The following is a 14,148-nucleotide window of genomic DNA, read 5'->3' on the forward strand; positions in this document are numbered from 1 at the left end:
AGTGAAGTATTCACTGAAACACCAGAAGATTAATTCACTGTTGTGAATTGTTGTGAATGGAAATGGAAAACATTGAATTAACTCATTAATGTGTTAACTAAATTGTTAATTCTAAAATAAACAATGGAGTTTACAAGGCTCCTCTTTTGACTCTTAATGGTGTGTTTGTTACTGGCTCCTTCAACAATATTCTTTTTGTCACTTTAAAATTGCCTTCTCTGATCTTGTGGTTTGTAATTAAGATGAACCACAAATCTCATCATACAATTGTTTGCTGAGGATGATGAGACCCCCAAATTTCTGAAAATGATGAGGCTGGAAAAAGCTATCTGCCTACCCATCAGGAATGAAATATCAACATTAGCTCTGTCTTGAGTCCCTACTCTCTTTCAAATGATCTTGTTTAGCGTAATAGTATCAAAGCTTCTCTTGAAAAGGATAGGCTTCTGAAGTAAGGTTCCTCCGCCCCCTTTTAGTTATTCTAATTCACAAGGAGACTAGGCTCATTGGAATCAATGAAAAGTATAGCAGAGCAGACTCACCAAATCCTCACTGTTCCAATGGGGCTATCTAGTGTAATTTACTACCCTAAAAAGCAGGATTTCAGCCTCTGGGTATGTGAACTGTGTACCTCCTTTCTCATGTTTGTATGGACATAGCCCAGGATTACAATAAACCATTAGTTTGAGTCATTGGACTACAACATGCATGGTTTGACACTTTTGCATGCAGTGAGTCATATAAGAGTGTAAGAGGAAGACTTTGTGCAAATGACAATTGCATAGTCTCAATGGTTATCATCACTTGTGCAACAGCAAGCAAAGGTGGCCTTACATTACTCTATACTGAGGCATTGTAGTGGATGAAGTGATAGACTAAGACTCAGGAGCCCTGGGTTTGAATCCATGTTTGGCTGCACATACTTTGAAAACCTTAAGGTCATTGTTAAGTCAAATCAGACTCGATGACATCTCTCTCCCTCCCTCCCTCCCGCTCTCTCTCTCTCCTCTCTCTCTCTCTCTCTCTCTCTCTCAAAAGACCATTGGTATCAATAAGAGAATACAATAAAACTTGGTGGCTTCTTGTACAAATGTCTCTAAAACTGCCTAAGAGTGCCTTCAAAAAGTAACTTAAGAAGTAAATTAGAAAATCCTGCTTGTTATGCAGCGGAATTACACTTTGCCCACTGTTTAGGTTACTCTGAAATGTGATTTCATTATACTGTACTCTTGTTACCTTGAAGAATAATCTGCTACAGGTAACTATGTTATCCGTGTGCTTATGTTTCTGTTCTTCATTTGAGTTGGGAAGCATTCTGGAATGTGGCCTCCACCACCAGCAGTAAATAGCCCCTCCTAGTGTCAGTAAGGATGCTAAATGAGATGCATATCTGGACTGACTCAAGAAACCTGTTCTTTATGTTCTTATAACTCCAGCCTACCACTGGGCTATGCCTTCCCTTTGAAATTCAGGATGTTTTGTGTCTTTGTATTTCATTACACACAAAATGTTCACTTTAGATTCACCTCCTTAGCAATTATGCAGGTTCAAGGACAGCATGTTCAGGTTTTGCATTCATAGTAACACAACTTCCTATGAATTTGGTTTTTGAAGAGTCAAGTACATTCAGTGTGTTCATATTCAGACACAAAGGAAGCAGCTGTTTCCTCTACAGCAAATCTGAATTTAGCATGTGAACATTTCTTCTCTTCCCATTCTCCTCTTCACAAAACCAATTATATTAATCTAGATGAAGTAATTTGCTGGAGGTAATTTTCACTGGAACCATTTGAGTCATCCTGCTTATTCAGAATGTGAACAGGTAACTAAAAATCAGTTCTGGTGAATTTTTATGGCTTTATTTTTTTAAAAAAGAGCATTCTAAATGGACTTATTATTGAACATTATAACAATTTGATTCAACCATGAGGGTGCACAATCTCTAGCTGGAGTTTTCCCTTACATAGCAGTTATCCAGCTTGAGGGACAAACCTAATAAAGGCAATTAAAGAAGAAACCAGCAGGGAACCTGAGCACACCAGTCTGGTGACAATAGCATTCCTGCTGCCTGGACAACAGGAACACAGCAAACAAGGAGCGGCTCTGTGAGGACAAGCAACCTGCAAAAATAATGAGTTTTAAATTATCATACAGTCTGACAACATCCCTTCTTTAAACAAAGCTCTCTTGCTCTCATTCTCTCACTTTCTCTTCCATATATGTATATGTGTGTGTATATATATATATATACAGTATATGAAGCATATAAATTCATCTATTAAAGATAGGGAAGGAGCATCTATAAACAAAGCAACAACCCCCTTCCAAAAGAGAAAAAAGGGGATAAAACCCACCCTGGAAAAGTTATTATAAAGGCTGTTTGCTTGCCTAGCTGTCAATGAAAATGTATTGCTGCTCCATTCCTACCAACCCCCCTTTGAAATTAAAATGCTCTGTCTGGGGACAGTTGTTGACTGATAAGGAGGGACTGCCTGAATTTCAGTGTGACATTATTTCCCCCGCAATTGCATGAAGAAATTAATTTGGATAAAGAAAAGGCACCAAGGCAAGATTGAAACAGAATGAATTAGCAGATGTTTTCTTCTCAAAGCAGGGTGAGATGGCTTTCTCCCCCCACCTTCCCTGTCCGTTCCGTCTTCATTGTATCTTGCGCAGAACAGAGACTGCAATCTGTGTTTTTCTAACCACTCCCTTCTGTTTTGGAATAACTGAGAAGAAATTATTGTGGGGGGCTCTATGTATGTTTTAACTGACTATCTCCGTTGAGTAAAGTACATGATTGTTATGCAATAGCCACACCCTTTGCTGTTATTTGCTTGTAACACCTAAGGATTTAATGGGATAGGATGCCTGCTGTATATTTTAAGATGTGCATTTTATAACATAATGAAATGGGACCTTTTTGGACACGCAGGATAAAAAAGTAAAGTATGAAGAAAATTTTTTCATTCTATTGCATATGATACAGGCCCTTATTAGATCCAGATTTGCTTTCTTCCATTTGCCCTAGCCAAAAGTATGATTTTGCCTTCATTGCATTACACAGAAGTATTCTAATTAATTATTGCCACAGCAATATTTTGGTGCTTGAATGTATTTCAATTAACTCACAGTCAAATATGAATTGCATGCTGGCTTGGAAAAAATGGATTAAAATTAATCTATTAATATTGCTATTACACTATACCACGACTATTAGTATGATTGTAGTAGTGTACTATTACAACATTCTATTCTGCAATTTTCACCAGTCCTCTAATCATCATCATCATCATCATCATCATCATCATCATCATCATCATCATCATCATCATCATCATCATCATCATGTGCTGTCAAGTCAATTCTGACATATAGCAAGACTTTTCAGGGTTTTCCAGGTAGAGAATACTTAGAAGGGCATGAACTGCTGGTTTGGCAGTTTGTGCCAGTTTGTTTATTGATGATCAGCATTTCAAAACCCTGCCTCCCCTGGCAGGTGCTCACATGGAGGCAGCAGCCTGGCTTCCCTGCCCTGCCTCCTCCTGGCACTGCCTCTGAGACAGCACCCACTGGAGGAAGCAGGGCTTTGAAGCACCAGATACCTGTTTGGCTGATAGACAAACTGGCAGAAATACTGAACCAGAGGTTCATGCCCATCTCTACTCAGAAGTATATATATATACACACACACCAAAAAAAGGGAAATGGCTGGTGTTTGGGTGAGAGCATTTTTGGAAAATAGGGTCTTTAGCAGTGTGAGTTCTACTGCCATTTTTAAGCACAGCAGCTTCCCCTGTCATGAAAATTAATAAAGAAATGTTTTGATTCATTTACATATGCAGCAAAATGTAGACTATTGTCTGTTAATCTTTCTCTTTTTTTAAAAATGAAAACAGAGAAAATATACAAAGAAAAAAATGGTTCACAATATTTTTGTGACTGGGCACACACCCCAGCAGCCATTTTGTGGTCTGTGAAAGATTTCATCTGATGTTAGGTAACTGTAAAATGTTAACCACACCTAGAGAGCACCAAAGGGCTCCTAACATTCTGAGTCACGTACATAATTTGTCACTCTGTGTAAATTTGTTAGGCCTTAATCCCAGAATTCTAAGCAAAAGTTTTCCCCGGGCTTTTTGTAGTGTAGGGTACTGAAACTAGTACACATATTGAAGCTGACTCCTATTGCAAAGTGTACAGATACACATTCCTAGCAATGTTTGCTCATAAGTAGGTGACAGTATTTCCTAAGTACGTATAGGATTGCAGCCAAATCAGGTTCATGTTTATATTTACATGGAATTTAACTGGGGCACAGTCTCAATTATGTATAGGAGACTGTCTTAGTTTCATAAGCAAAAAATCAATCAATTTAAATGTATGCCTTTGATTTCAGTAAGACAAAAATTTACTCATTGTTCTTCTGTGATGTGCCCGTATTGCAGTTTGCAAGCAGAAATGAAATCACTCTCAGTTAAAGAAGCACTTTATATACATAGCAGCTTCTATATCAATCATCTCACATGTCTCATGAATCAAATTCTTATATGGTAGAGAAGCAAAACCATTTTTGGCTTCTTGTACTTGGTTTGAACAGCATTTCCCTTCATTTGCTCCACCCAAAGCATAAGTTATCCCTGTCATGACTGTTTCTCTATAATAAAAACCAGGGCCAGTAAATTTACTGTGGTTAGGACATTCAGTTTGTTATAAAAGCTAAATCATCTCAAAACAAAACAAAAAATTCTGGAATAGTTTCATGTGTTGAAAGATAGGATTGGCAAAGTTATTCAGACCAGAGTAAGTTTCCTTTCCCTTTCTTTTTTTTATCTGGGCATTCAGTTTATGCTAAACAAAGCAAAAGCAAAGCAAAGTATGATGCTTATATACCACCCCTAGTGTCTAAAACACTCTTTGGGCAGTTTACAGTTTAATTATGCAGGCTACACATTGACCCTCTCCCAGCAAGCTGGGTATTGACCTCGGAAGGATGGAAGGTTGAGTCAATCTCGAGCCAGCTACCTGACGTGGGATTAAATTCAAGTTATGAGCAGATTCATCACCTCAGTACAGTACTGCAGTTGAACCACTGTGCCATGAGGCTCCTAAGCAAAAATCCTAAATAAAGTTACTTGGGAATAAGCCACATTGAGATGAGTAGGACCAAGTCCTGAGCAAATATGCCAGGACTGCACTGTAAGAAAACAGTATATCCACATTCAGTTGATCTCATACTTTAGTTCAAAACCACAGAACCAGTCATTAAACTAGATTTACCTTCGCAATACCATGGAACGATTTGTGTGTGAGATTTTTTGCCTTAAAGTCTATTTTCGAACCAGATTGATTTCAAGTCATTTAAACATATGGGTTTCTTTAATAAAATTAATTCACTTGAAATGTCTCTGTATCCTGAATAATTAGTTTATGATAAATATAAGACCCACTGCCATTTTAAGTATTTTTCTAAGGTCTTGGCCCCTTAAACTCCACTTTATTAGGGAGGTATAATAAGTAAAGTCTCAGTTACAAAGCATAAGAAAGCAACAACATGTGTATACGCTGTCCTCCATTAGTGTAGAATATGGGAGTACCATGAAGAAAAAACACCAGAAACTTGGGAGGGAGAAAACATTGGAAAGCTCACTGATAAAGATATCAAATTAAAGGTATGAATCTCTAGATAAAATGTGATACCGCTTTGCATTCTGTACGTTCTTGTATTAGTTATCCGTGGTGAGATGACACGTCATCCTACCTTTTCATATGATATGGGGGGATTCCTTCCCCAACCCAAGATTTAAAAGGAATTTCTTACAGTTAAAAGTTAGTCTGCCATCAGCCACTTTATCCTTGGAGTTTATTTACCACTTGCTGAGCAAGAAAATTCTGCCCCTTCTTATTTCTGATATATTAATTAATTCAGTTGCTTTGTTTGCTATTTCATTCATTCATTCATTCATTTCATTTTTATACTGCCTTTCTCTCAGTGAAGGACCCAAGACAGACATATATTTATATACCATCTTGGAAAATTAAGAGACAACCCAAGGTTTTGATTTGTCCAATGCTATGTGACGGTCTGGAGAACCTATGAGGATACCCTGAACATGCCTTACTCTCTCACTTCACCCTCTTCCAAAATTCATGCCTTGTGTAAGAACTGGTGTGCATACCTTTTCCAAAATTACAAGACCTTTTCATGGAATATAGTGCAATACAGTTTATGCTAAATAAAACTTTTAAGGTATCACAGGACTATGCTAAGTATACATAAACCAGCCGTCCTGTTACAGCTCGTTACTGCCTGTAACACAGGTATAACGTACTGCTTGGTGACATCAATTACCCCTCTGTAATGTGGGGATGGCAATACTAGGTAATTAACTTTTCTACTTGCAGAGGAAGCAGAGCAATTTTTTAAATGTGTAAACGTTTGCCTGTTTTAGCATATTAATATTGTATACAAATTCCTGGATTTCTTCACAGTTGTTTACAAGCTGTTGAAAACAACAACATATAAAAAATAACGAGAGAGATTGGACTGCAGACAAAGGAACTATCAGACTAATACTTCCTTGTGTCTGTCTCCTCACATGACACATACAGAATACTGGGTCCTAGAACTAGCAATATAACAGTGATTCCTAAGCCTACTGTGCCACCATGAGGCCAGACTGTAAAGTGTATGAAGCAAAGTTCAATGTTGTTTTCTTCCCTGCTTACCCATGAAATATCCCAACTCTTTTACACATCTGGAAATAGAGTAAAGAACGAAGCAGCCAAAAGAGGACATATGCAGAACAGATTTTAAGATCTGATGCCCAAATCAAATCCCTTGGGGATTCCAGCTAAGGATATCATGGCCAATGGTTTTAACAGCACTTTGCAACATACTGCAAAGTTGGACTATAAAACATATGTTTTGTATCCTCACAAAATGTCTGGGAAATGCTTTAGAGTTACATGAAGCCTAATGAATAAATGCCACTGTTAATTCTGTTATTTTGTTCCCATTGTTGATTCTGTTACTGCGGTTTGTTATTCTAATCCACGGTCTGAATGTTTAAAATCCATTGATTCCATGGGAATTTTTTTGTTTCTTATTGGTTTTCCCAAGAAATGAGAACCAATATGGAAGTGTGGCAAATAGAACTATTTTGAAATTCAGTTGAATGAACAGTGGGATCATAGCCACAAAATAAACATCAGAATAGAGATGGCCCAGAAAAGCTTCCTGGATATATAAGGAATATACTACGCAAAACCAAAACAAAAGAAGTAGCAAAGAATAACACACACACAGTTAGAATGGGTTTGGAGAATGCTCATTGTATAGTGTTCTGGATTCTCAGTTGTACTGTACAGCACAAAATCATGGACTTTTAAGACAGGTAAAAGAAGTATCTGGAATACAGATTTGGTACAGGACCTGTTTTTTTCCTCGAGGGAAAGGGTGGATCTTACCAAGAAATACCCGTGAATAAATAAAGAATGACTGAGAAACATAAAACAGGTAAAATAAAGGAAGCTGGAATAGCTGATCATGTATGTACACATATATGCACAAACACATATACTTAGCTTCAGAAAAAGAAAATGTGCTAGAAACGTTGTGTGCAGATCATGCAAGTTACCATTGGAGGGAAGGATGTGATATCTCGCTCATACACTGGAGGAGAGAACTCTCACAGTAGTTGGAGAATATTTGACAGATTGTCTTAGCATGATGAAACACTGTGTATTGATCTCTGCAGAAGTCACCAGCCGTTAGTCCTGAATGTTTGCCAGATCAGGACCAGATGAGCTGGGAGTGTGGACCTGAGACCAGGCCCCACACTAGTTGGGCAATTAAGTGGGAAATTAGAGGTGGTGGTCTGGAACCCCACCAGAGCTCATAGAATTCCTAGCAGGGTCTAGCCATGGGGTGTGTGTGTCTCTGATTGGCTTCTTTGGGCTGTAGCCTTTGGCATTACTTTACTATCACTGGTCTACTAGGAATCTTCACAAGAAGAAAAACAGGACCCTCCTGACTTTATTTCCCAACTTCATGGCTTCACTGATTGGATCCTGAACATATGGCTCTGAGGTTCATCCTCCTGTCCTTGGTTGTCCTCTGGACAAATGACTCCTTCTTGCTTCCTCCCCTGTTGTCAACCTCAGGGCAACCACAACTAGTATCTCTCAATGGAAGTGCTCCAGTCGCTTTGCACTTCCACAAATCCCCAGTAGTGCCATCTCACACTGTTTTTTATGACTACCAAGGTTCCTGCTAAGCTGGGCACGTGCATGCACATCTCTGCCTCCCTGCACACAGCTGTCTTCCTTCCCCATACAGCTATCGCATTAACCTTCGTTTGTGATGGAACCCAGCATGTGGGGAGGGCCGAGTTGCACGTGCACCCAGGGGTGACATCACGCAAGAGAGAGGCAGAGCCCTGCCCAGCTGGGCTGAAAACTCAGAGGGCACGTTGCTTCCTATTCCCACTTTTCTACCAGTCACTGCCTTGGCCATCCAGCAATTAAAAGGACTTGCATAAGACATCATCTGCAGGCATTGCCACAGCCAAGAATGCGCTCGCTCTTGTGTTCTTGAGCAACATTGGGGCCACCACCGTTCTGTAACTATAAAAAAGAGTTAGACATTGTGAGAATATTTCATTAACACTAATTGCTAGTGAGCACAGGGAAGTGGTTGCTACTGCATTTATATCCTGCTTCTTAACTTCCTATAGGCATTTGATGAAAAGAGTGCTGGACCAGATAGGTCCTTGGTCTTGGTCTGATCCAGGTTGGCTTTTCATATGTTCTTAGCCCCTACTGTTATCAAGGAGGTTCACTGTCAAGTAACATAGCTTAGACTATTAGTCATTCATTTGAATAAATCTTGGCACAGAAACATTGACAGAATGTAGGAGGTTGTTTGGCAAGAAATTATTAAAAATATTGAGGAAATAAAGATCTGAACATTAAAGCCTGTAAATTCCTGTAATTACAAAAATATTAGTATGCTTCCTAAATGAACATGTAGCAATAAAACAATGCAATGTTCCAGTAGGTATGTTAATCTGCACATTTGGTAGTTATTTCCCTTTCTAAGCAAATTTGGCATAAAATCATAGGCTAAAAATGACTTGCCTCAAAATAACCAGTGTGTTTCATGTGACCATTTTTGTATTTTATGTGCCATCAATTCAAACTCATGGCAACCCTAGTAGCATTTCCAAGGTATGTAAAATATCTAAGGAGTGGTTTTACTGTCACCTCTCCCATGGAGTTTCCATAGGTGACCAGGGATTTAACCTCTGTCTCCTGAGTCCAAAACTTTGCTCAGAAAACACTTTATTTCCTTCATATGGTCATGAAGGAACTTCAGAAACATTTCCCAAACCTCAACCACTTTTGTTTTTCCTCCTTATACTCATTATCTATGTTCTAAGATGATGATGATAATAAAATCACAGAATAATGAAGTTGGAAGGGGCCTATAAGGCCATCAAGTCCAACACCCTGCTCAGTGCAAGAATACAAATCAAAGAATGTCTAAATTTCTCTTGAATGTCCCCAGTGTTGGAGCACTCACCAACTCCCAAGGTAACTGGTTCTACTGTCGTACTGCTTTAACAGTAAGGAAGTTTTTCCTGACATTCATCCAAAATCTGGTTTCATGTAACTTAAGCCCATTGTTGCATATCCTGCAGTCTGGGATGATCAAGAAATCCTTCCTTTCCTCTGTATGACAGCCTTTCAAGTATTTGAAAAGTGTTACTATATCTCCCCTCACTCTTCTTTTTCTCAAGGCTAAACATGCCCAGTTCTTCCATTCCTTCCTCATACAGCTTGGTTTCTAGCCCCTGATCATCCTTGTTGCCCTCCTCTGAACTTGTTCCAATTTGTAAGCATCCTTCTTGAAGTGCAATGTCCAGAACTGGACACAATACTCAAGATGAAACTTAATCAGTGCAGAATGAAGGCAAACTAGTACCTCATAGGATTTGCAGAGTATACTTCTGTTAATGCATCCTATAATAGCATTAGCTTTTTTTGTAGCCACATCACACTATTGGCTCATATTCAGTTTGTGAGCTATGATGATTCCAAGGTCCTTCTCACTCATGGTATTGCTGAGCCAAGTCCCATCTTGTAACTGTGCGTTTCATTTCTTATTTCTAGGTGAAATACATTGCATTTATCCCTGTTGAATTTCATTCTGTATGTACAAATATACTAGAGCAGTCTCTTCAAACTTACCACCCTCCATATCTTTTGGTCAACCATTCCCAGCATCAGTAGCCAATAATTATAGCCCAACATACCTAAAGGACACTGTTGGAGAATGTGGTTCTTTAGCAGGGGTGGACAGGTTCAGGCTACGAATCCCAAATGCAGCACTTCAGAACTCCTGACTAGTTTTGCTTTGTGACTAGTCAAAGAAGAGGAGCTTGTAACTGGATCTGAGCAGCCTAGATTTTAATTCCAGTTTGGGCATGAATTGACAAGATTATTTCTGTTAAAGCTGCTCACCATAGCAAACTACCTCACAGAACTGCAGTCAATTTGGGAGGCATAACAACTTTGTACTTCTTTCTGAATGACCAAAGCAGAAGTGTGTGAGAGAGTGTTTAGATTTCTGCTACATTAACACACATTGTCATCATGTATGTCGCTACACATAAGTCATAAGGAAATTGTTGAGATTTATTCACATTATTAGTTTTATAGCATTACACTGTATTCAGTGCAGTGCCTGAAAAGCAGAGTGGAGGGGAGATTTCTACAGCAATGGGCTCAAGTTAAAGGAATCCAGATCTCGGCTGATTATCAGGAAAAACTTCCTAACTGTTAGAACAGTACAGCAATGGAACCAGTTACCTTGAGAGGTGGTGAGTGCTCCAACACTGCAGGCATTCAAGAAAAATTTAGACATCCACCTGGTAGATATCCGTTGGTTTGTATTCCTGCACTGAGCAGGGGGTTTGGACTTGATGGCCTTATAGGTCCCTTCATTAATCTATGGGTATACCTTTGCAATCTAAATTTCAGCTTGGGGACTGGCCAATAAAGAGAAGATATATTTCTGTGGACAAATGAAATTTCATATGCTTGGTTTTGGTTGATCAACAATTCTTCAAAGAAACACTGGATTTTGGTTTAAAGTTCCATCAATTTTGCTTTGATTTATTTGGGTGAAATTTCAGATAGTATATTTACGTATAATGTATACATGTATATAAGTATACTTGGATGTACATGAAGTATATGTGTGAAATGATACCAGTTTCCACAAATTTCAAATTTCAACAGCCCCCTCTTATGGACATTGTATGCAATGTATTTGAAAAGGAATGAATTTGGAGAGGTATAAGAAATGTTTCATTAAAGTAAAAGTCAATAATGCAAGCGTAACTTAATCAGGATTTAAAGCAAGATGGTTTAGCCATTGTCTCAGAGTTACAATAACATCTTTAAGAAGAATACTGTTCTGATTCAATTTAGAGGTTACACCTCCACTCATTGTGAGACAGAAATCATGTCCAAAGAATTAAATAAGGTTTCTGACCATCCCTGTCTTAAGACCCTAAGGATCAGAAACAGAAAAACATTGCTGCCAGACTTTTTCAAAGTGTCATATTAAGAGTCAGGTGACATTGATTTTTTTAGATGGATTGTTATGCATTACTGCTTTGACTAGGTTTTGTGTTTTCCATTTCTCAGAGTGGCATTTAGTATTTTCTTTTTTAATACTTGTATACTTATAGCTTTAGTATTGTCTTTTAATGATGTAAGCAGCTTCTTTATTATTCAGTGTATTTAGATATGTAAGCCACCTTGGGTCTTTTTCAAGGAGAAAGACAGGGTAAAAATATTTTAAATAAATAATAAATACATTTCAATTGGCTTCCAATGGTGGGGTGAAGGGACAGTATATTAATTAGGTGTCAAAATGTCATGGGTCAGCTGTGGTCTAGTATGAAGCAGAACTTGAAAAAAATTACTTTTTCATACAGCAGCTCTCTGAACGTTCCAGCCAGCATCCTTGCTAGGTGATTCTGGAAGTTGTTATCAGCCAGATTACCAATTATGTTAAATGTGTAACCATAAAATTCAACCTGTATTGTTTGTTTTCTTAAGCAAAAGATGCTGATGGCACCAACAGCATCCCTCCTGTAGCAAATAGCCTCTTCAACTGAAAAGGAATATTTTATTCAAATTGCTATTCTGGATACTGGCCATGACAAATCCTGGGGTCTTGACTAGGAATGAGAAGCTAGCCAGCATCATCTTCTGGGACAACGTCTGGGAATAGTTTGTACAAATGCAAAGATTTAGATATTTCTCTAATGAGGCAGCCAGATGCTGATCTGTAGCCTCCCACTTCTATAACAGAAAACTATTACGTAATGCATACATATCTATTGTCTAGATAGCATTTCCCCACATGAGGGCAGTCTCCAAATGTCTTTCAAACAGAACACACAGATTATTTCAAGACCTTTGGAACAGCTCAAATCAAATAGGGGAGCAACAGATTGTAAGATAACAAAGGGACAGTACTTTTGCCATTAAAATTCTTCTTTTTTCTTCAAAACAGCAACAGATAGATGTACTGGTCTGTGAGAATCCAAAATCCATAGCTGGCCAATATCTTAACAAGGAACAAATGAGACATTGACAAAAAATGTGCAAACTTTTTTTTTCAGAAGTCTTCATCAGCCTAGGTGGCACAAACATTCAGGATGGAGGAAAGAAACAAAACTAAAAAACATTGGAGGCAATGCTGTGGTCTAGGCCAGATTTGCACCTTAGTTTTGGCATCAATATGAGGACTGCAGGAGGAATGAGTTTGGTCACAGATGCTGTTACTATGTGCCTTCAAGTTGCTTCTGACATGTGGCAACCCCATGAACTAATGACCTCCAGAAGGTCCTGTCATTAACTGATCTGCTTGCTTTTTGCAAGCTAAATGCTCTGCCTTTCTTTATTGAGTCAAGCGACATTATTTTATATCTTCTTTTCTTACTACTAGAGATGGGCACGGACCAAACTGTGAGCCAAAAATACCAGTTTGTGACTCAGTTCAAGCATTCCATTTTGCCGAAGCGAAACAAAATGCTGAACTTCTTTCCCATTGGCGCTTTGTTTGCTTCAACAAATAAGGATGGCCCACCCGCCCCCTTCCTGCTGCCCAGGTCACCTGGCCTACTTGCTGCTGCCACCACACTGCCGCCTCCCCAGGTGCCATATTCTGAGGCAGGGACAGGACTCCTTTCAGGGAAGCCAGTCACTGTCTCTGAGCGTGTGTCCACATCCCAGCTGATCACAGCAATAGGCTGGGAGACGGGCTAATGCTCAAAGGTAGAGCCCCAGCTTCCTTTCAAGGAGCCCAGTCCTTGCCTCAGAATATGGCACCTGGTGGGGAGGAGGCAGCTGCACAACAGCAACAAGTAGGCCCTGCAACCAGGCATGAACCAAAAATTGAGTTGGGAACTGATTCAGTTTTCCGGTTGCTTTATGGTGGGTGGTGCTATAGTAACCAGAATGGACAGCTAAACCCTTAGACCTTGGTCTTAAATTGCTGTATTTGATGTTTTAGATACTTTACTTTCTGTATATCTGGTATGGCTCTTTACAGTGCATGCCAGTCTTTGAAGTTTTGCATTCAATTTTGTTTTATGTATGGCTTGATGCTGTAATAATAAAGTATGTATGTATGTATGTATGTATGTATGTATGTATGTATGTATGTATGTATGTATGTATGTATGTATGTATGTATGTATGTATGTATGTATGTATGTATGTATGTATGTATGTATGTATGTATGTATGTATGTATGGTGGGTTGTGTATGGGTCATGGCTAACCCCAAACCATCACAAACCACAATTTTTCAGGTCTATGTCCATCTCTACTTACTTCCTTCCATTCTTCCTAGCATTATTGTCTTTCACACTGCAGTAACTGATAGGGATAAATATATCTGTCAATTTGCCTTTCTTCTCCACTTGGTTCTTTCAGCTTCTTTCCATGCTGAACTTGGGTAAATTCTTATTTTTAAGATGTACTGCATTCTCAAGCATTTGCAAGGACCCAAGGCACAGCTTTTTCACTACAGTATTTGTAATTTTTAGCCAATTTTGTAAT

Source organism: Pogona vitticeps, chromosome 4 (genome assembly GCF_051106095.1).
Source record: "Pogona vitticeps strain Pit_001003342236 chromosome 4, PviZW2.1, whole genome shotgun sequence".
Lineage (NCBI taxonomy): Eukaryota > Metazoa > Chordata > Lepidosauria > Squamata > Agamidae > Pogona > Pogona vitticeps.